At 28.7% G+C, this 24,757-nt stretch overlaps 1 protein-coding gene across 3 annotated transcripts in view; it reads left to right on the top strand.

The window, feature by feature from the left end:
• Positions 1 to 24,757, top strand: part of LOC126742423 (polypyrimidine tract-binding protein 2) — a 556,294-nt gene that overhangs the window by 357,530 nt on the left and 174,007 nt on the right. The gene's annotated exons all lie outside the window — the stretch shown is intronic.

Below are 24,757 nucleotides of genomic sequence, written 5' to 3'. Positions count from 1 at the left end.
TGCAAATAATAGAAAATGTTTAATTTTATTTAATTGATATTAATCTGATCTAAAAGACTTGTGGTAATCATTAAGCTGCAACAACACTGGCGATATCTTAGTTTTTAGCAGCGTCATACACTTCAAGGGAGCTTCGTAGGTTTAGTATTACATTTTCGAATATTAATGAAACATTTTGCGTATATCTTAACAGATCGTGCATGAAATTGTTACTTTTTGGTTCTACGAACCGAAATTTAAAATATTATGTATTGCCTATAATTGACTTTTAATGGTAGCGGTTGCTCATACCTTTTCAGGTTATGCATGGGATGGTAATTTTTTCTGTTCTTTAAATCAGAATCTAAAACTCACTTTGTGCCCTTTTCAATAAGAGATAATAGATTTACCCTCTAATGTTAAACAACTTTGAAGTTGTGCTTGTATGAAAAAACGGAGTATGGGTACCGTGCCTAATGAAATCTTCTGGCACAAGGAGACAGCAAATAATGAAAAAGATATAAGCAATCTATTTAAGAGCTACCTTTCGGGTATTTTCGAATGAAAAAGTATGACTTTCACAATCTTCCTTGCTCTGTGAATGTTATGGATCTTAATCAAATGAATCTTTAGGATTTTTAAGTTTTAAATCATTAGAGGTAAAAAAGGCGATGCAACCTAATGACATTCTACCATTTTTTTGAGGAACATTGCAAGTTAAATTGCTTAATCCTTAACTTATATCTATAATAATACTTTAAATTGTGGAAAGTTTTCTACACAGTAGAAAAGTGCCCTGATTGTCTTACGAGATGCCACAAACTAGAAAAATTAAAAAACTTTCTATATTAGGAAAACTTTATAAAAAGTTGGCTTAAGAATATTTTTCAATTTGTTAAAAAATATAGTACATTTTAAACGGCACTGTTTTCATACGGAGTGATATATTGATATCAATCTTTTCGTTTTGCTAATTATTTGCATGAGAATATAAATGGCCGGACTCAGGTTGATGCTGTTTACAAGGATTTCAATAAGGCATTTGACAAAATATCTTTAAATATCCAAAATAAATTTAACAGTTTATTCATTACTGTACAAATAATAGTATTTTTCTTAAAATTAAAAATTTTTAGAGTATGACTCTTTTATAAGATAATATTCATTTAACTAACAATAACAGTTAGTCATATACGAAATCTAGGGTTTATACTCGACTCTGAATAAGCTTTCTAAATTTATATTGATTTAATCGCATCGGAATTCTCTACTTTTCTAGGATCTATTTTTCGAAAGTGTGAAAACTTTACAAGTTCTCGAGCCATTAAACGTCTAATCGATACATTTATTTTTGGAAGATCGAATTTTGGTATCATTATTTAATGTTTTAAAACCAAATTTAGTGATTATCATGTTGAGGTGGTTCAAATATATTTTAATATACTTACACCTTCTAAGACGTATATATTCAGATATCTTTTTAATTGGTAATGATTATATTTGAATATTTGATAAGTTGTTATTGGTCATCTGAACGCTCCGACTATTTTATCACTCTTAACCAGTGTATCCCCCTGTATGATCACTAATAAATAAACAAATTAATAATAGATTTTAATATTTAATTTTTCTGCCTTTTTGATGGTTTTATAGCATGATTTATGTTATATGTTGCCTATACCTTTACAAGTTATGCATGGTATGATTACGTTTTTTTTGTCTTTTAAATCGGAATTTAAAAAAAAATTAAAAATTCATCCCTTTTTAGTGTGTTTTTTTTTGTTAACAATGTATATTCAAATAATATATTTTAAAGTACTAAAAATAAATATTTTGTATATGCATAAAATATAATTTTTTTGGTCCTTCGAACCAGAATTTTAAATTTCATGTATTGCCTGTGTTATATTATCGATTATAAATGGTTAAGGTTGCTCATACCTTTGCAGCTTTATAAAGAGTGTTTCAATAAAAGGTTTTGGATGTTGGTAACAAATAAAATATAATTTTTATAACGTACCTGCAAGTGATTAAAGCCAGTGCCAAGCTGGACAATTATGTGATCAAAATTGATTTTTTTGGTCCTTCGAATCGGAATATAAAATTAAATTTATGCAATTTTTTTATTAAGTTTGAATATTATTGATACATGTTGCTTGTTTCTTATCAGATTATGAATAAAATTGATACTTGTTTTATCCCTCAAACTAGATTTAATATTCCATTTACTTCCTGTGGTATATTGTCGTTTATAAGTGGTAAATGTTGCTCATACCTTAGCAGATTGTGCATCGGATAATCATTTTTTCCTCCTTTTAAGTGGAATTTAAAATTAACCTTATTGCACTTTTTAATAAATTTTATTATTTAATTTTGTACTTTTTCAATAGGCTTATCATGCTTTAATTCAATGATATACTGTGGAGTCTATATCTATTAAAGTTTCGCATGCTTTTATCACATTTTTGGTCCTTCGAGCCAAAACTTAATTTCTTGTATGGGATAAGAAACACTTTATACATTTATTTAATAGAATTAAATATGATAGTTGAATCCAGGAGTATTTTTCTTTAAAACCATTTTAGATTCTTTTGTCATATCATTTTTGATTAGTGACAATTGTATGTCTAATTATTGGTAATGCATTTTAAAGGTAATAATGACAGATAGACAAACAGATAGAAAGTAGTGGTATTTACATAATTATTAAATTGTATTCTAAATAAGTTTAATAGATAAGTTCCTATAAAAGACTCACAGGCGACTCACATATTTTCTACTAAATCATTATCTCTTGGACACTTGACAACATCTTAAGCGTATACACAGTTTAATTTTACTAAAAATCATTACTGTTAAAGGTACTAAGTAACACAACTGTAGACTTTCTAAAGAAGTACATTTTTTTTATATTTTAGCCACACTCGCTAATGAAGCTGCTAAATTACTTCTGCATCTCTTGTAAATTTTTTTAAGCAAGTGCGGCTTTAAATATGCAAAATATGTTGTATAGGTTAACCTGGACATCCTTGGAGATGCCATACTATGCTTTTTGTACTATACAGTTGGAATTCACTATTTTCGAAGTGTTTAGTTTTTTTTCTTGGTAAGTTAAATACGCCTTTAATGGCAGGGTAGCGAAAGTTTGTCGACAATGTTTTTCTTATCTTACACTTGCCTGTAATATATAATATTGATCATAAGTGATAAAGTTTGCTCATACCTTTACAGGTTACAAAGGAAATTGGTTGATATTTATTGGTCCCTCCTATATTCTTTTAAGTAGTTTTATGTTATTATTTAAACCTATGCATCCACTGACTATATAATCAACCTCAAACAATAACCGTTCTACCCTTAAAACGCTAATTGTTGTACGAATGTGGGACGCCACTGCAGAAGAGATAATTTAAAACAAAGGAATGCAGGTATTATTTAAAGCGAAATACATAGAGAAACAAAACGTGGAAACAACGTCGTACCGAGAGCATGGAAACTTGTATAAAGAGGCAAAGACAAGTTTATTTACTTCTTGTATTACGGCAGAGTCATGGGAACTGGTTTTAAACCGCCATAGTTTTTCAAGCAAATACTGATGAACTCTTTTTCGTTTTTAATGTATAATAAATATTTATATTGGGATGGGATGGGAGTTGTTGTATAGGCCCTCTTTAAATGCATTTTATGGTCGGTAAAGCACGACAGATAACAGAGACGTAAGGTGACTATAAAAGTACCAGTTAAAAACATGTTTCCCGCGTGTATTCACATCCGAAAATCCCGGGTTATGTGACAGTAAAAAAAAACTAGTAAAATGCTTGCGGGTATATACGCCCGAGGGAGATAGAGGGCTTTAAATTCCCAGAATGGTTTGAACACGACTTGATGGGAGAAAATCCAATAGAACTGTATAGACGGATAATTTTGTGTTCAATGTTTATGGAAAACATAAATTTTTTATATAAATTTTAAAATTTGATGTATTTAATCCTAAAGATCCTAACTTTAATAGTGATTCTACAATCTCAAAAAAAATGCTTTGGAATTGCTTACCTTTGCACAAAAAATCACATCAGTGTTTCCTATAATGACATGAGGCTTTTGACAACAAGGATGAAGAATTGAGAAAACAGTGATTAGCAAAATATTGCTTCCATAATAATAAAAAGGGATCGAAAGGGATTTGCGTGCCTCTACTGATTTTTGAATTCGACTTAGTCATTTTTAATTAATACGTCAATTTTTGCTCAAAAATAGTTACTTATTTCACAGTACATGATGAGTACTAATAATGCCCAATACTCAAAATACGTGATTATCCTCTCGTATAATCAATTGATAAACGACAATCCTTTCCATACGATTTCCCAAATGAATTTTCCTTCCAATTGTCGCTGCTACTCGACGAGGAGAGATTTTCTGTTACCGGATTAAAAATGAAAAAAAAAGAAAAATCTCAGGAATGAAATTATGTACGGGTTCAACGACAGCTCGAGTTTTTTAAGTTTTCACGAGTACTAGGAAAATTTCCCGGTCGGAAATATACATGGAAATTGAAGGTTTTAATATGCAGTTTATTGTATTTTTATTTTCTTGGTCAAAAAATATAAAATTCAATAAAACAATTGTTGAGACAATATATGTTAAATATTTAAAAGTTTGCAATTGCTATATGAAAGTGATAGTAGCAATTAAGCTTTTTATCACAGTCTAAGTGTACAGGTACTGTAAAGACACAATTTTACATAACCATTTTTGTCGGTCCAATGAAGTTTTTTCCCTATAATATCCAAGATATTTAGGATATTCACTAAATTTTTAACTCTGTTATAATCAGTACTTCATAGAATATTTTCATATATAAAACTAAAATCTAAATTATAAATTGGCTTCAGTAGAGCAATTTTGGTTGCAGAGTAATGTTTTCACTAATTTTCTTAGTTTATTAATAATTACTTGAAAGCTCTTTTTGGTATTTAAATAGAAGTTTGTGCTCAAAGAACACATGCTTTTTGAATAATCATGTGATGTACTTACCATTTTCAGAGGCCACATACTTTCTGAGACAGTACCAGTTAAACCCCCTTAAAACATCGATTTTTGGAATAAATTGATTACTTTTAGTTTCTTATGGTTCTTGGACATTTTTCCATATAACTTTTTTTTTATCATTTTTTGACAAGATTATAAACGACATTCTGTAGATCCATTATTAAAAATTAATTAAACCAGAAAAATGTTGAATGTACGGTTATTTTATCTTAAGTGTCTGGAATAATCTTTTAGGTAGTCAAAAGTATATTCCAGGCATTTAAAGCTAATCTAAATGAATTGAGAACTTATTAATAAATTCTAGACAATATTAATTAATAAACTTTTAAATTCTTAATTAAAATTCAATAATAAAGAATTAACTATTACGTTATTCTAAAAAGTAATTTCAGGGTCTTATTTCAGGCATTTGTGTTAGTTTAATGCTTAGGTACTCAAAAACTTCTTCCAGGATTTAAAAGGAATCTTATCAAGTTTAAGACTTTGGTTTTAAATTTTACAAAATCTAAATTAATTTTAGGGTCTACTATAGGCATTTGAATGACTTAAGTATCTGAAATAATCATTTTAGTGCATTTATTCTTTAATTGTACGCGATCTAAAAGATATTCAGAATCTTATTCCAGGATTTCCGAATAATTTCTAAGTTATCAAAGATATTTTAATATTTTTTTGACATTATTATAAAAAATTGATCCTATATTGAAGATTATTTAAACCAGGGCAATTTTGGTTTTAGGATGATTTTTTCATATTTTTTTTTTAGTTTTTTAAGAATTACTTTATGAATTCTAGAAGTATTTAAATGTGTTTTGTATTCAAAGAAAATACACTTTTTGAGTAACAATCTGATAAATGAACCATTTTTTTGGGCCAAATATTTCCTAAGATACAACCAGTTTTACCGTTTCAGAGCCATATCTAATCAAATTGAGATTTTTGGAACAAATTAACCACTCTTGAGTTTTTAATGGTTCTTGGACACTTTCCATATAACTTTCAAATTATTTTAATCATTTATATAATTCTTTGACAATGTTTAAAGAACAATCTATAAATAAGTTTTGTGGAGAAAAATTTATGCTAGATTGATAGTTGATTAAACCAGATAATTTTGGTTTTAGGGTGATTTTTTCACATTTTTTTTTTTGTTTTTTAAGGATTACTACCAACGATGCTATGTTCTCCCTATTTAACAGCGTTTATTCAAATATCAACAAAAATTACTTAACAGCAACAATTTTCTGTGACCTTTCAAAGGCTTTCGATTGCGTAAACCACATTATTTTAATTAACAAATTGCAGCACTATGGATTTAGAGGTATATCCCTTTAATGGTTTAAGTCATATTTGTGCAACAGAAGTCAACTTGTAAAGGTCGATACGTCAAGATCTTCTTGTAAACCAATTGAATGTGGGATACCTCACGGTTCCGTTTTGGGTCCTATGCTCTTTCTGCTGTTTATAAATGACCTGGCCAGCCTGAACATAAGCGGAAAGATCTGTCTTTTTGCTGATGATACTAGCTTCACTTGGAGCAATCCGAATGCAATGGCACTACATACAACAATTTCCAACGACTTGGTCTTCATTAAATCGTGGTGCAATTCCAATCTTTTATGCCTAAATCTCTCAAAAACTAAAGTCTTATCATATAAAACGACCATTCCTTCATTTATTCTAAACAATACCAGTTCGGAAGTTGTTGAGTCTGTCAAGTTCTTGGGTCTTGTTGTGGACGGCTCTTTAAAATGGGATTTGCACATAGATACGTTATCTAAAAAGCTAAGCTCGGCATGTTTTGCCTTAAGATCAATCTCAAGAGAATTAGGCTTTTTCACGGCCAAACTGTTTATGCTCTTTTTAAGTCACATCTTCGTTACGCCCTTCCATTCTGGGGTACATGCTGCAAGACCCAATTTGATCGTATATTTAAACTTCAAAAGAGAACGCTTCGCTACTTATTAGGACTTGATAGTAGAGCTCACTGCCAAGTAAATTTTATAAAATATAAGATCCTTACTCTTTCCTCGTTATTTATATTTAAATCTATCTGCCTTATCCGCAAATATGTGTCGCAGATTCCAGAAAGACCATCCCACAGCTATTCACTAAGGAACGTTGATCATAATCTTCATCTGCCAACTCCACGGTCGGAATTAGTAAAGAACTCTATACTTTATGCAGCAATAAAAATGCACAACCATCTGCCTTCCGTAATAAAATCGATGACTACTTTTTGCTGTTTTCGCAATGCCCTAAAATCTTTACTACTGCAAAAAGCCCTATATACAGTAAAAGACTTTTTTAATATTTTCTTTTAAAGCATACACACTGGCGTTATTAGCTACCTGTTTATTTGCAAAATGTTTGCCTGCTTTTTATTGTTTGTTTTTTTTTGAGACTAAGGTTTTTGACAATTTTATACATTTAATTGTGTGTATATTTGAATATAAAAATTAATTTATTTTTGTATTTCGACCAAATTGTACAATTTGATCATTTTTACAGTATTTTTGTTTTGTTATGTACCTATTTACTTTGTGTATATTTTGTTTGAGTATTTTTTTATGTTTATTTGTTTATATTTGTATTTTTTTTTCCTTTAGCTTTGTCGATAAAATGTAAATTTTCTGACAATAAAGCATTTGGTTTGATTACTAAAAAACTATTTAAGGTAATTAAATGTGAGTTATATCTAAAGAATTCTCGCTTCTTGAGTAAAAATTTGATAAATAAAGTATTTTTATGGGCGAAATACAGAGCTGAATCCTAACAGATTTGAGGTTTTTGGAATGTTTTGAATGATTCTTGAACATTTTTTCGTATAACGTCTAAACTATGTAAGATACTTTTATAATCCTTTGACATGCTTATAGAGAATATTCCATAGATCAATTTTAAGGAAAAAAATTTATGCTATATTATAAATTGGTTATACCAGAAGAAATTTGGTTTTGGGGTGATTTTTTCATTTATTTTTTAGTTTCTTAAGGACAATTAAAAATTTTTATAGGTATTTTAATTAAGCTACTTCTCAAAGAATATTTCTTTTTTGAGCAACAATTTGGTATGTGAACCTTTTTTGTGGGTCAAGTACTTCCTGAGATACTATCAGTTTTGAGATTTTTCGAATAAATTGATTAGTATTAAAAAGATAGATTGAAAATTAATTTAACCAAAGCAATTTTGGTTTCAGGGCAATTTTTTTTACTAGTTTCTTAAGCATCACCTGAAAACTTGACACTTGGACATTTTGCCCTATAACTTTCAAACTATTAGAGATAATTTTATTCTCTAATTCTTTAACAGTGTTATAAAGGATACTTTGTAGATTAGTCATATTTAAAAAAAAATTATCGTAGATTATTAATTAGTTAAATAAAAATAACGTTGGTTTCAGTATAATTGTTTTTATTTTTTTTAAGCATGTACTTACTCAAAGAACCATCTTTTTAAATTTTCTTTAACCCCTATGAGTCAACCTACATTTCTCTCGTTACAAACGCTACACAGTTAAAAATGTCTCAAAATAAGACTGAACAATAAAAAAACGAAATGTATAAAAAAAAATCTCCGATATGAGACCTATTATATTGTGTTTTATTTCCCTTTATATTCTTGAGGTGGGGTTGCCATGAGGAGACACAGCCCCCAAACCGGGGATGACGCAAGAAAGAAAACTTGCTCTTTGAGCGAGTGGGATTTTATTTTCAATTTGCATTTGGCCCCCTCTTTTTCTTGAATAAGTAATTGGATTTCTTTCAATTTAGATTTTTTTTCTTTTTTTTTTTGCGAAACTCGGCACAATTTGTTACGTTTGTATGTCGCTGAATATAGGCCGTTAATATAGCGTTAAATAAGATTAGTTTTGCTTTTAAATAAAATTTTGCTGCTGTTTGCGTATTTTTAGACTTGAACCTTGATAAGATAAAATGAAAACTGGGTTTAATATAAAAAGGAAACTCGGCACGTAGTAATATGGTAAAGTCATGGTACCAAATGAGACCATTACCGAACCCCTCGGGCGAATAACTAGTACCCATCAGCTTGGAGAGTGAAAACACGCCTCGATCTAACAAAGTCTAGCATTGAACTTACACGATTTAGCCTTGAAGTACCCGGCGTACATTCAAGTACGCAAAAGGTACATAGACCTTTGATGCAGGAATTATTATTAAACCAGTGGCGTGGATATTTTTCATGGATGACGGGTTCTGCTGATACACTTTTTTTCATAAATAAATTTATATAATAACTCGTCATATTACTTTTAATTTTAAAAATGTGAATAGAAGTAACATATTATATACTTTATAAAGGATTTCCTTATTTAAAATTACGTCACTTAGGCGGTGCGGATGCGAAGAACCAGAATATTAATTACCAATTTTTAAGCGGATGTTAACTACTCGATTGCTTTCTCTTGATTTATACGTTAAACGAGATAATGTTTGTATGCCACCCTATATATAATACCTCTAATTGTGATTTTTGTTGCAGGTAAGAGAAAGACACCAATAATACCTCCTTCTTCCCCTTGATGACTATGGTGGTAAGTGTTAAAAAAAATATAGTGACCGCCTAAAGTTCCGCAAAAATTCGATAAAAATTACAGACATGATTTTTTGAGAAAACTCTTGGACCCGTAGATTTTTATTTTAAGTTGCGCATTATATCCCATAAATTTTTGTATACAAGGTGGAACAAAAAAAATGACGTCATCAGTATTTTTTTTAAATGGAATGCTATATTTTTTATTGCATTTATGAAATATAGGCGAAATTCCAAGCGAGTTTCGTGTAACACACCTTCACATCTCAAAACTCAACTGTTTCAGAAATATTTACATTTAACCAACAAGAAAGCAAGTAAGTACGTCTATTTACAAATTAAGATAAAATGGAGGATAAAATGTTATAAACTGTGAAAACTTTTATTCATGTATCAAGTGTTCAAACTAATCCCCATTTACTTCTTGGCAGAAAGCAAGACGGTTTACAAACTCATGTAAAACACTATCAGTTATTTCGGGTAATATACGTCTAATTTCATATCTAATTCTATTTTTCAAATCTTCTACGTTGTTTGGCTTCTCAATATAAACTTTACTTTTCAGGTACCCCCCATAGAAAATAGTCGCAGGGATGTAGTTCTGGTGACCTAGCCGGCCACTCTATTATCTCTCTTCGTCCTATCCATCTTCCTAGGAACACTGTATCTAAGTAATTACGGACATCTCGAAAGAAATGTGGCAGTGCGCCGTCTTGCTGAAACCACAAATTATCTGTCGGGACAGCAGGGTCTTGTTGGTCTGGGTATAGGACAGCCAAAGCAGGGATAAGATCTTCTTGAAGAAAATTCAAATAGCGTTATCCTCTTAAGTTTTCTTCGAAAAAGTATGGCCCTGTAACTTTATTTTCCACGATACCAGCCCAAACATTAATAGAATTACGGTGTATGAGCCTCAGTTGCCCAGTGTGGATTTGACACTGACCAGTACCGACAACTTTGTCGATTTACGCCACCGTTTAAACAAAAAGTTGCTTCATCCGAAAACAAAACTTGTAACACAAACTGATGGTTATTATTGCAAATGTTCATCATTTGCTCGCAAAATTGGTTTCTTCGATCAGGATCGTCCTCGTTTAATTCGTGTATTAGTCTAATTTAATCAGGGAGGTATTCATTTGTTTTTAAGATGCGTCTTACTGACTTTCCGGCTATATTATTATTAACTGAAATTTGTGAAGTTGCATTGTTTGGATTTTCTTCGACGGAGAGCAGAACGTTTAATTTTGTTTCTTCAGAAATTTTTGGACGACCTGATCTTGGCAAATCCCTAACATGACCTGAAGTTTTGAATTTGTGCTATATTCTACTAACTGTTGACTTAGAAATAGGATGATTTGGGTATTTGACATTAAACAGTTCACTTACTTCTTTTTGCGTGCACTCCCGTATCTCGATGCCTGTACCCTAGCATCATTAAAATTTCAATTCGTTGGGTTTTCGTTAAATTAGCCATAATTTATTCTAATAAAAACTATTAATTTTCTGAAACTGACAGTGACATTCGAAAATGGAGATTCTTCACAAGTGCAACTATGGAAATAGAAATAATTAGCAGTGTTTATAACATTATTTTTTTCCCCGATTTTACCTTAATTTGTAAGTAGACGTAATTATTTGTTTTCTTGTTATTGAAATGTAAATATTTCGGAAACAGTTGAGTTTTCAGATAAAGTGTATTATACGAAACTTGCTTGGAATTTCGCCTATATTTCATAAATACAATAAAAAATATAGCATTCCTTTTAAAAAAATGACCGATGACGTCATATCTTTTTTTTTGTTCCACCCTGTATACAAAAATTTATGTGAAATAATGCGCAACTTAAAATAAAAATCGACGGGTCCGAGCATTTTCTCAAATGTCTCTTTTTATGAAATTTTTATCGAATTTATGCGGAACTTTAGGAGGTGGCTTTACAGGGTGGTGCGATTTCGACTGTTTTAACAGAAAAGTCGTATTTTCCGAACAGATAGCAAAAATTGACTTATATGTCATGAGCTACTTTTTTGCTATTAAAGATAATTGACTTCTGAAAACACTTTCTCAAAGTACTTTTTAATGATAAATATTTTTATGTTATATATTTTTATACAGGGTGTTTCATAAAGTTGATATTCCAAAAAATTTTTTTTTTCTTATGGAACACATATTATTTTTTTATAAATCCTTAAAGCCCTTGAAATCCTTTTTTCAAAAATATACACAATATATCTCATTTTAGCTGTTTCCGATATTTCCGATATTACATTGTCATTTTTCCATTTTCCAAGTCTTTTAATGTTTATAGAAGTAGGCTATGGAAAAATTTACTTCACTTAGATTATAAACTTAATATTTTTCGACATATTATAAAAAAATAAAGCAATTAACAATAATTTCTAGGCATATTTACAGAGTTTAATAATAATTATAAACTAATATTACAAACTAGAACCATTTTTTTCAAAGTAGGTGTTCAGTTTGAATACATATTAAACACCTTTTTCTAACTGATTTACAAGCGTTTATAAGCTCAAGAGGTCTAATAGCACGAAAAGCTTGCCTAGTCGCTACTTGCAACTCTTCCCGTATTTCGATAGTTCTTCCTTTAAAAACTAAATCCTTCAATCTCCCCCATAAAAAAAAAATCTAACGGCGTTAGGTCGCAAGACCTAGCAGGCCACAATATAGCTCCCCTAGTCGAAATCGCACCACCCTGTACATGCACACATAAAAATAATTCCTTAAGACAAGGAAAAAGGTTGTTTTGTATATTTGATTTTAATTTAATAAAGTGGGTAAGTGACATAAGTCCTTTTCCTCAAAACAATTTCTTACCTTTCATAATTTAAATAGATTAATTTCTTTAAAATATTTTATAGAAATAAAGAAGTAGCATTAATTTAAAAATGCCTATTTTTAATTTAATAATATGAAGTCTTCAAATTATGCATATATGAAGATATTAAATTATGAACGCGAGTATATTACCCCAAGACACAGAATCTTTAAAACAAGTGACCATGTACTTGGTCTAAAGAACTGGCATAACGCGTCTGAGTGTAAAGTGTTAAACAATCCTGTTACATCATATTACTGTTTGATAATAATGGTGGCACTAAGGCATCCTGTGGTCTTTGATATTGCAGAGTCGCGTACGCGTAGTCATCCTAATTTTTAAGTTTTTACGACCCAAATCATTTTTATTGTACAATTTGAATACTACCTATATACTATAGGTCACATATAATTTTTTTGTGAAATTAATACTCAATAAGTGAAAGACTTAACTTGGAGATTTATTAACAACAGACTTCAGCAGACTTGTTGAAAGAATTAATTCCACAAGTTTACAATCGAAACAATCGACGTTTACAATTTGAAATGCACTTTAAAAACTGGATCTCAGATAAAGTAGGTGTAAGTGCGTTAAATTTAGGCATATTCCATTTGAAAATAATAAATAATATATTATTAGGAGATACTAAGTGATTGTGCATTTGAAGAGGACACACAAGGAAAACAACCTGTAACTGAGGAATCAAATAATGAATCCAATGTGAAAAATACCATTTTGAAACTGTTGCTGGTAAATACTGTAATTTGTACTATACTGTGATTTGTAATTCTTTAAAGAACCTTTACCCGATTTTGACCTAAAAACCCTTTTAACCCCATCCCTATTAGAAAAAAGTATTTTAAAATACTACGAAACCAACAAAATGTTAGACAAATGCCACAGAAATCGACTAGTCAAAATGATTGTTCAGCATATATACAACTTTATTGTTAAAAAGTAAGTAGTTTTATTCATTGTTAAAATCTTTCTAGTACAGTTATTTGAATAACTTAAGAAACAGAGAAGGTTCCCTTTTATAACACTTCTTAAACAAAACCATTCCAAGAGGCTTTAGAAAAGTGCAAAAATATTTTAAATAAAACGATAATTGATATAACACTACAATTTGTAGTAAAATACAAGTTTAGAACATCACAATAGGATAATTTGTTAAAATAAAATTACTAAAAATAAATTTTTAAAAATTCGAAAAATAATTGCTATGCTACAATACCTTAAATAAAAAACTAAAGAAAAACAGAAGACAAGTTTATTTTTTAAATTTAAAGATATGTATATCTATTATAATTATTATTTTTGTATTCTAAACTTAATTATCTTGAGATATTGGGATACGTTACGTTGTCATAAAAAAGCAAAATTTATATTTATTTTTTCAAATAAAGTTATATTTTTCATATGTGTGTATTTATGATTGTTTTATCTTAATGAATAGTACGATATCTACAATGTTTTAAAGAAATTTAGAGTTTAAATCAGACAGGTAATTCATTATACAGCTAAGTCATTGGCAATAATTAAGACGAATCACATTGCAAAAGACCTGCGTAAGAATAAAGTTGATTGACACCTGCACCAAATGCATTGTGGAGCATTTCATTTCTAAGGTGAATCGTCTCAATTATTGTTAACGACTCCGATATTTCATATTAATTCTAGAATTCCTTAAATGAAGAACTTTTTGGACCACAAATGAAAAAAACTGCAAACTTACATAAAAGAATTATAGTTTTAAATCAAGCACAACATACCCTTAGGGCCATTAAATACATTCTTACTTTAAAACCTAAATAATAATTAATCCAAGAATTGAAGTTCTTTATATTGAATCTTTTGAGTAATAATATTAAATACTAAAGTCCTTAATTCAAGATCAGTATTAAATCACCTCAATTCATTCCGTATTTTGTAATATAGTATCCACATCTTAAAGAAAGAATATATTTACCTTATTGACTAAAAGTACCTCTCAAGACGATTATCTGGAGTTTTTCAAATAATAGTTTACTTATTTTTCTATAAAGAAAGGATTACTTGAGCCATGTCTATAAGATTTAAGAAATACAAACTTTGATGAAAAGAAATATTTCATAGATTTCACAATTTTAAAAGTCAGGATTACTTTAAAGGGAAGTAAACGGGCGTAAATTAAGAAATTTCTTTTTTGAGTGTGTCTATTTAATGAGTCTCACAAGTGACTTGAGGCTTAAGTGGCTCTTGTGGTTCTTTAAGACGGTTTTAATAAACTGGATATACACACGATTTCCGGTTAGGGTTATCAACCGGAAGATATATTATCTGTCGTTGTAAACCTCGCCACGGATACCTGGCAAATGGGGTGTATATAACGGTGCCCTCGGTCCCACGTAGGCTAATTCATATCCATTTAAACGCCATCGGATTTGACTGAAGACGCCCCCGGGACGAGAACGAGTGACTCGGTTGTTCCCAAATAAAAATATCGGGAACTGGGGAATTGAATTTTGTTATTTGTAGAGCGGGCGAATGATTTTTTTTTATATTGGAATTTGTTTGGGACTAAATAGTTCGTAGACGTTTGTTTAGGAATTTTCTCGTAATTTGGATCAGAATTGTTTCCATGTATTATGTTTTCTTTTCTATTTTTTTTAAATGCGGAACTAGTATAATTTAGTTAGAGGCTCTATATCTGTAGCCTAAAAGACGTTCACTGGCTACCAATAGTTATAGTTACTACTATCTATAACCATCTTACATTTTTAGTACGGTAACCAATAGGCCTTGGATTCATTCTGTCAACACTTTCTCCCGAATTCTGTTAAGGCCTCTAAATGATATAGAATATATTTTAGACATTAAATTATCTTAAAATTATATACATTTAAAACGATAAATAATTCTTAAAAAATAACATATAGCAAGTTACAAGATAGTTAAGAACAAAATCATAAGGATAAATAAGGTTGGGTATAAAATTTCAAGATTTATTATCCAGACGTTTCTTTGTCATACAAGTTTTTACTCAAATTTGCCGTAAAATGTAACTTTCTAGCCTATCGTAGTGCTAATGACCTGTAAACAGTATTTATTCGCCCATGAAAAATTAAATATATCGGATTTCGTAGAAAATATTTAGGGGTTCCTGATAAAATATGTAGTAGTTCCTAGAAGCGTTCCCAAAGCCAGTAGTCATGTATAAGAAATGTTAATTGAATTTGACAGTATCTAGATAAATATTGCCTTTTTATGAAATTTAGGTTTAATTAGCGCTCGTCAATTGTCAATCTTTTCCATCCGATAAATTCGAAATAAATACTAACTTTATTTTAAAGGATTTTACCCAAATTAAGTATCAATTTACTTGGTTTGTCATGGTGCTGTAAAAAACTAAGCTAGTAAGCCAATAGAGGTTCATTGAAACGTTCCCGAAGTCATTCTTTTATAGTGTAAGTGATCTTGAAGAAATGTTGGTTGGATTTTGAGTGCCTCTAGACAAATATTTTATTCCATATCTTGTGAATCTTTTAGAAAACGCATAAATACATATATAGCAAATTTGAACGAAAAATGTGTGTTCACATGTTTAAATCTGCAGACGAATTAAAATTAATTTGATGACCATTGACCATTTTTTGAATTTTTCAGAAAAATTTGAAATTTTCTTAAAACATTGTTTATTATTTCTACAAAGTTCTTATTTTCTACAAATATTTTGCGTCCAACATTTGTATATTTTTTTTAAAAAATGCAGAAATACGTATCCAGTATATTTGAATGAGAAATGTGTGTGCACATTTTTAATAATTTAATATTTCTTAAACAGTTTTTTTATTTCGTATGTTTTTTAAAAAACGCAGAATTACGTATCCAGTAAATTTAAATGAGGAATATGTGTCCAAATTTTTAAATATGTAGATACCTTGAATTTTGAGTTAAGACTATTTTTTTTTTAATAAAAAGTATAATTTTCTATAAATATTTTTATATTTTCATCTCTAATGTATTTTTTAGAAAATGCAAAATTATTTCTCTAATAAAATTAAATGAAGAATGTGTGTGAAAAATTTTTAATTTGTAGAGGCTTTAAATTTTGGGATATTATAATTTTTTAAAATTTTTCAGAAAATATATAATTTTTTTTGTTATTAATTTCTTGTATATTTTTTAATAAACGCTGAAAAATGTATCTTATTAATTTAATTACAGGTTTAGAATATAAATTTTAAAATGAATATGCTTTGATTTTTAAATTATAGTAATTTATTGCATTTTTAAAAAAAATAAAAAATACGTATCCAATTAATTTAAATAGAGAGAAGCTTCGTGTACATTTTAAAATCCTAAGTTCCCTGGCTTTTAAGTTATAGCCTTTTTCTGATTTTTTCAGAAAAAATATACATTTTCTAAAAATATTTTTTTCTACTACTTCTTATATAAATAACTATTGTATATGATTTTTTTAAAAACCGTATTTAATAAATTTTAATCAGGAATCTCTATGCCAATTTTAAAATTTGTAACATTATTTTATTATAAAATTATTTAAAAAAAAAGTATTAAACTAACTACTTATGTAATTTGTCTTTTGGATTTTAGGCACGTATAATATACAACACCTTTTGTACTACCGAAGAAAACATAAAAAAATCAAAAATACCAGTACTACGTAAAAAAAAATGCTTTTTTTACTAGTGCGTAAAAAAACGTAAAATAAAAATTTGTCAAATTATAAATCAAATGTCAAATAAACGTCAACTTACTAGGTACCAGTGCGTAAAAAGTGAAACTATGTAAACCCTGAGAAATATGACAAGTGAGTACTTTACACACGGTAGAAGAAATCATATTTTTGAGATTCTTTTTTTAATAAATGAAAAATCTTTGTGCAAATTTTCTTATCTGTAGGTACTCGGGCTTTTGAATTATGGACATTGTCTGGAACTTCTTAAGAAAATACGAATTTTCTAACGTATAACAGGTTGAAATAAAACAACATAGTTTTATTTTAACCTGTAAAATCAGGAATATGTGTGCAAATTTTCAAATTAGTGGGTGTCTTGGGTTTTGAAATATGACCATTTTCTTAATTTTTAAGAGAAAAAATTAAGTAATTTTTTTAAATTTCTATTCCACTCTTGAAATAGGTACTTTATTAATTTTAGCCAAACAACTGATGTAAAAAACTTCATAAAGCAGCATTGGCGTTACTACACTACAAAGGCTTTTAATACTGTAGATCACAATCTACTTTATTATAAATTAAAATGTATTGGAGTTAGTGACATTTGAATGTTATCTTTTTAATAGAAAACGAAGTGTCGTTTTTTCGAAACAAAGCTATCAACCACTTTCCATATGTGTACTTTGTATTTTCTAAGCTAGTCCTTGTTCTGTATAGGCTGATGATATACAAATATTAAATATATTACATCAGTTTTTCTCATCTCACACTGAATGTTAAAAATGAAAAAAACCCTTTTTTCTCTTTTAATGATCAAAAAAATATTGCATTCAGAATAATTCTTGTCCTACTATAAATAATGAAAAATTCCCTATATGTCATTAGCCACAAAAATATTTTGGTTTAATATTTCACCCAAACTTACGATTCAAAGAGCACGTCTCGGGGGTATTAAAAAAATTATTTTTCACTATAAAATTTTTATAATACGCAAATAAATATGTAGTTAGTTTTGATCTAAGAATTTTCTGGTATTTTTGGTATTTAATTACTGTCGTACTATTGATGGCCATTGGCATATTGCTACAACCAATCGAATCCGGAGTGTGCAAAGATTTGGTTTTAACACTAACAAATATGGACTAGTATTAGAAAAACGTTTGCATTAATTATCCATGTCTAGGGTTTAAGAAGTACTTAAGTACAACTTCTACTCTTTACTGATCGTTTACTTCAGGTTTACTTCAGAAAAAAGATTAAACTTAATTTCTTTGCAGGTAAGTATAGCTATATAACGAGGTATCGCCTATTTGCATGAGTTACATGTAGATAGTCTGTAGATACCTTGAATTTTAAGTTCAACCATTTTTAACACATTTTTTTCAACCCTCTGTATTTATTCCAAAAAATACCTCTTTTTCTATATTTCTAAATGTTTCGTACTTTGAAAGTAGAGATAGTGCAACAGTATCCAACACTCTGAACTCAAAGATCTATTATACAAAAAGACATTAAAAATAAACATTTCTTTAAAATATTTTAAACTTCCATTCTTAAGCTTCTTTTAGTAAAAAAAACTAAAAATTCAGTACTCACTTAATAACCAAAAAAAAATAACCAAGTTAAAACAACCTACAATTAGTATCCGCCCAAGTCCCCTCTGGCAACAAACTAAAACTACATAAAATTCAACCATTAATAAAATAGCCCAAAGCCTCAACTTTCCATAAAAAGGGGTAGAAATCCCCTACTTTCTCCATAAAGTTTATTAAAACTCCTTAAAAACCATCAAACATTTCATAAACTTTCCGAGACGATGGCTCCTCCGTGGCACTGCAAATCCAAAATTTCAATATCGCCCAAGACTCACTCACCGCAGCGTCAACGGTTCCTCCATCAACCAGGGAGGAGCGCGGTGGAAAAGGAGGAGGAGGGTAAGTAAGGTGGGAAAACATTCCGAAGCAGGGGCTCTCCCTCCCGCCTGCATTATTTATTTAATTTTCATCATTTCAGTCCGGATATTACGTTTCGTTGTATCGTTCCCCGGCTCGAAATACCGTAATTTAGCCGGGGAAAGAAAAACGACGAACCGAGAGACTGAAAGTTATTAATTTGTTCATTACCTGAGTCCGGAGCACTTTTGGAAATAGAGTTTATAAGGGAGGAAATGGTCAAATAAAGAAAATGATGTGAACCAATTTTTTTTCTCTGAACTGCTAGCAGATTAACAATCTGTGAGTGCATAACTTTAATGGATACGATGAATATTTATTTAATAAGTGTAAAGCCGCTATTTAGGAGATAAAACTACTTTACCCGATTTAATGCGCAATCGCTACATGATGGAGATATAAAGCTGACGTTATATATGACCGCAATATATATTACCCTATCATATTTTTATGCTTGAAAAGAGATGTTCTTTGATCTTTTGTGGGGTAAATTTAACGTCTTATCCTCGTTGAACTTTTGAGTGAAAATGTTTTTTTTTACGATGCATGAAATATATAAATATTCTGATAATAAATTACTTATTTGCAAGTATTAAAATAATCTCCTAATCCCCAACCTACTAAAATTTTAATTTAATAAGGCCTAAAAATAATTATTATCATAGGATAAATAAATAAATAAAAGTATTAGCTATGAATCTCTTTAAAGCTGTATCATTATTCTAAAAAATTATTAATACAAATTTACTAAATAAAAAAAATTAAACAAATAATGTAATAAACCATAAAGCGTCAGAATTCAAAGTAAGAACATTGAGTTCCAAAGAATATTTACTACCAAGACTCAAAAATAGACCACTTTATTAAAAGAATATTTAAAGGAACTCAATATAAAAATACTAATAGTTATTCGCGAAGATTAATTTGACAAGAAGTGTATAACCCAGAAGAAAACTTTCCATGTTGTAAAAATATAAAAATAAGGAATAAGCCGCTCTATAAAATACCTTAAAAAATAAACAAATTATAGCTAATTTTCTTTAACATAAAAAAAATTATTTAATAAAATTTCACCTGATAAATCTAATAATGCTGCTATATTTGATACGCATAAAGGAAATCATCATAAAGAAATTCTTGGTATGATATTAATTGCTCATTTATTTAAATAAATTATTCGACTATGAGAAGAAATATGAAAAATTAGCAAAACAAAATACCCATAAAAACAAAGATCAAGGTCTAATAATAAAACTAAAGATTCTCAAAATCCTTAACGAATTATAGTTATAAAACCAGTTAATAATAACCCTACATGAGCAGAAGAATAAGCAATTATTATCTTAATATCTCTCTGAAGAACACAAACAATAGCACTAATAACCCGACCAATTAAAGGGATTTCAACAAAAATAAAATTCATGTTAAGTTCAATTTCTATAAAAAGAGAGACCCACCTAATTTTAATTGCTAAAATGATTGATCCAGAAATTGGGGTATTCCATATATCCGATTTTTAACAAAAATACTATATTCATAAATAAATACAAAAATAAGCTGTTTGAACTATTAGAAAAATAAAAATCTAAAGAATTAGTATTTTTATATAATCAAAGATTCTATTATTCGTAAAAACACCAATAACGTGTAAAATAATAAATATATTCCAACTATTAAACGTTCGGGTTGACTTTCTCAACTAATAATTAAAAATAACGTAGAAATTAAATTTACTTTAAAAAATCCATAAAAAATTAATAAACTAAATAAAGAAAAAGTAAGATATAACCTTAATATTAATGCAATTATGACGCATAGAAATATTTATCAGTAATAATTTTCCTTTAGCAAATTTTATCTTGCTAAGATTATTAAGGCACAAACTCAACATCTTAATAAGAATCGATTTCTATAAAATGCGATAAAGATAAAATTTATTATTAGAATAAATCTTATAAGAAAAAAAAGAAATAAATCAAGAAGCTAGCAATAAAAACTAAAGGAATCAAAAACATAGCTTCTATAATAATGATCATAAATTATCTATAAATATAATTTTATCAAAGAATGCCTTTCACAAACTTTATAGACAAGAAAAATGTTGGTAGAAAATACTGAAAATCGGAAAACAAAAAATGTGTAAATATAAATACCTACAAATATAAAACAATAAATTAAAATCTTAACAATATCAAAAGAAAATGATAATTTTTAAGCAGAAAATTTAAAATACCTTGAGAAAATAATAAAATAAGTAGAAATAAAAAATACGTATGAAATAGTAGCATTGTTTTGGTAATTTATTAAAGATGCTGGTCTTGTAAACCAAAAATAAGATTTTTCTTTTAAAACTTTAGAAAAAGAAAAATCCCTATCAATAATCTTCAAAACTAACATTTATGTAAATTATTTCCTGTTATGACAATTTCCTTCTTAATTTTAAATTATATATTTTTCATTTTATTGATTTTTATCAATCATCCACTATCTCTAGGAGGCATGCTTTTTGCATTATCATTTTAATTGTATAATCAAGCATATTTTATTTTAGTTACTTATTTAAGTACATTATTTTTTTCACTATAATTGGGGAAATACTAGTTATATTCATGCATATACCTAGACTGGCATCAAATGAAATATTTATTTTACCCACATTTATATGCATTTTTAGAACAATAATAATTTTCTTTATTAAAAATTATTGATACAAATTTAGGAACTTTGAAACAAAAATAAATTATAAAAACAATTTAAAAAAAGTACTTATCATCTTTAGTGTGTCTCGCCACTCTATGGGTACCTTTGCTCGAGAAAGAATAGACCTTGAGCAAAGTATTCCTTTTGGCAATAATATTAAATCAAATAATCATAATGCATAATGTACGTGGCAATGACTCCGGCAGATGGCAAACGAGAAATTCCCAGTAGACAACTGGCATAGCTTGCGAAGCTATTCTAAAGTGTATTTACCTGTAACCCATCCATTAAAGTAATGAAAATGACATCAGGGGATAGAAGGTCATCGCTTGAAATAGAAATGTACTTAATGAGTTCTCTTGCTAAGGGTTTCAGTACAATATCGGCCATGGATAATTAAAAATAGGTAAACCGGTGCAGCAAAATGCATCGGCAGCTTTATCGCGATTGAAAATAATAACAACGAACAAAATCAGTGGGGTGCACATCAGCGTAAAAAATCAGTGAAATTACCCCCCACGGCTGGCGGCAAATTACACTTTAAGTTCATAAATCATAAGAAATTTGCCTTGTTCTATGAGATTACGTTGATAAATTAAAGGTGTTTCGTAGAAGAGTTCATGGAGAGTCGTTGTTTTGGTTTGTTTTTGATGGAAACTAATTGTTTTATTAAAAATTGCGTTTATGTGCATAATTTTAATGGATATGATATGCATTTATGTAAAGAACTTTTACTATTTAAATAATTTTATTAACCTTAGCGTGGATAGAAAAATATTTATCCACATGCTGGATAATCAAAGGATTACCTGAAAAATTTAACATTCACAGTTCTAATAGTTGAAAATTAAGAAACTGTCTATATAGGAAATTTTTAGAAGAAAATAGTTTAATATTTATTTTTTAAATTTCTTTAAGGCAGCTGTTCTATGTATCATTTCAATGGAAAATATTCAATGTATCAAAAGAGCAAAGTGGAATATATATAAGGATATTTAAAAAGAAAATTCCTGAAAAATTACTTTAACCTGTGATTTAAATTAAAAATGTCTTTTAGGCAATTGTTCAGAGTATAATTTTAATAAAAAATGTTTACCTGTGATAAAATAAGTATCTGAAGAAAATTACTTAAATTGCTTAAAATTTAAAAAATCTTATTCTTGGCAATTTTGACTCATATTTTATTAATTTTTCAATATTTATTTATGTGAGTAATAGAAAATGCACAAATGAAGATATTTAAACAAAACAAGGCATGTAATATCCCAAGCAACACACGATATTTAAATAAACATTTATTTTTGGTTTACAACAGGTGTACATATTTGGTTAAACTTCAACGATAAACATCGCAAAAAAATGTCCGCGCAATATGTGTTAAATTATTTAATATTATGTTTATGTTATTCACGTTTAACAAGAAGGTTTATTACATGCTAATAAAAAACAATTATAACTTCATAACAGTTAAACGTTTAAGTATGGCAAATTTGTATTCTTGATTTTAGGTTTATCAAGAAATGATATATACATAATAAAATATATACATAAATATATGTATATATGTATACATTAATATATGTATAACTATATATAATAGCTAATAAATTATTAAAGTATATTACTTATAAGTGCGTATGCAGAGTGATATAAAATAAATTTTTAAAACAATTAAAAAATCTATTAAAGTAGATCCATAAAGGGATATTTTAAGTATTACTTTAGAAAAAATGAACACACACAATATACCTAAATATCTAGAAGAAATTTCAAAAAAAGAATGTCTAAAGTTTTTGCTTATATAAATGTTCACTCATATCATATTAGATTATGCACCGTATAAACTGTAAAGGCCTTTTTTCAAAGAAAAGCTCGAAAACCTATAAAAACCTGATAAAAATCAAAATAACCTTAAAAAGACATTTATTCGCGTGACATAATAATTTACGGCCAGTAATTTGTTTTTTAGCATACAACCGCAATGCCGATCATTAATGTCTAGAGACTCCTTAAAATTATTAGTTGGCATATAAATGATTTATTGGTTAATAAAGAATAAGCTCCCCAAAAACCATTAAATCGAGTTTTTTTCTTTGTTACATTAACAAGTAATACGAGGGGGTAGCTTCTAAAGCTCGAAAATAACGATAAAAATAAAAATCATAATAATAAGCCCTCAGTTAACCGGGACATTTGGAGGTATTAGCCAGTGAATTACCACCATATTCCCGAAAAGGGATGCAAACAGAGAAAAAAAATGTTCCGGGTAAATACCGATACAGCGTTTTTTTTTTCTTTGTGTCTCGCTAAGTTAAAAGCAAACAGGCAACGTACCGTAATAATGTATCGTATGAATTATTAAATTTTAGTCAGCAAACGGTTTATTTAGACAGAAAAAAGCTCCATTTTATTGTGAGCGTAAAAATGGCGTGTGAAAGGGGTTTTGATATCCATCAGTTTTCTTTGTATTAACATATGACGTATTTTGAACCTTTTTTCCGGATAACGGCAGAAATGCTACAAAAGAGTCTGTACTCGCACGTCGACCTGTTTTAAAAATAAAACCGAACGAAACGTTTCGCGCATATTAATAATTTATAAATAAAAAGTAAAAACAACAGAAAACTTATTAAGTAACTTGGGATGACGTGACTGGAATTTTTAATACGCTTCCTTGTGACTAACAGTTCGATAACATCATGAGTTCGTATTTTATTAACATCGATTACTTCATCATTAATGATTGCTTTTGTTGATCAGCAAATTGTTGTTAGTGAACAGGTGTTCGATGATTGTAACGGAATTTGCTTTAACAAACTTATTTTATTTAAACAAATTATTGCAATTGATCCAGATGAACATTCAGAGTTTTCAAAAAAATCAGAGCTTGCCAGAAATGTTTCCTTAAACTCTATATTTTACTGATCTTAAGGTAGATGCAAAAAATATATACAATGTCCATTTTAGTTATGCAGTTATGCATTTAAATTGATTTTTTT

The sequence above is a fragment of the Anthonomus grandis genome, chromosome 11 (genome assembly GCF_022605725.1).
Source record: "Anthonomus grandis grandis chromosome 11, icAntGran1.3, whole genome shotgun sequence".
Lineage (NCBI taxonomy): Eukaryota > Metazoa > Arthropoda > Insecta > Coleoptera > Curculionidae > Anthonomus > Anthonomus grandis.
Note: the sequence above shows the minus strand (reverse complement) of the source record. Positions and strands in the feature narration are given on the sequence as shown.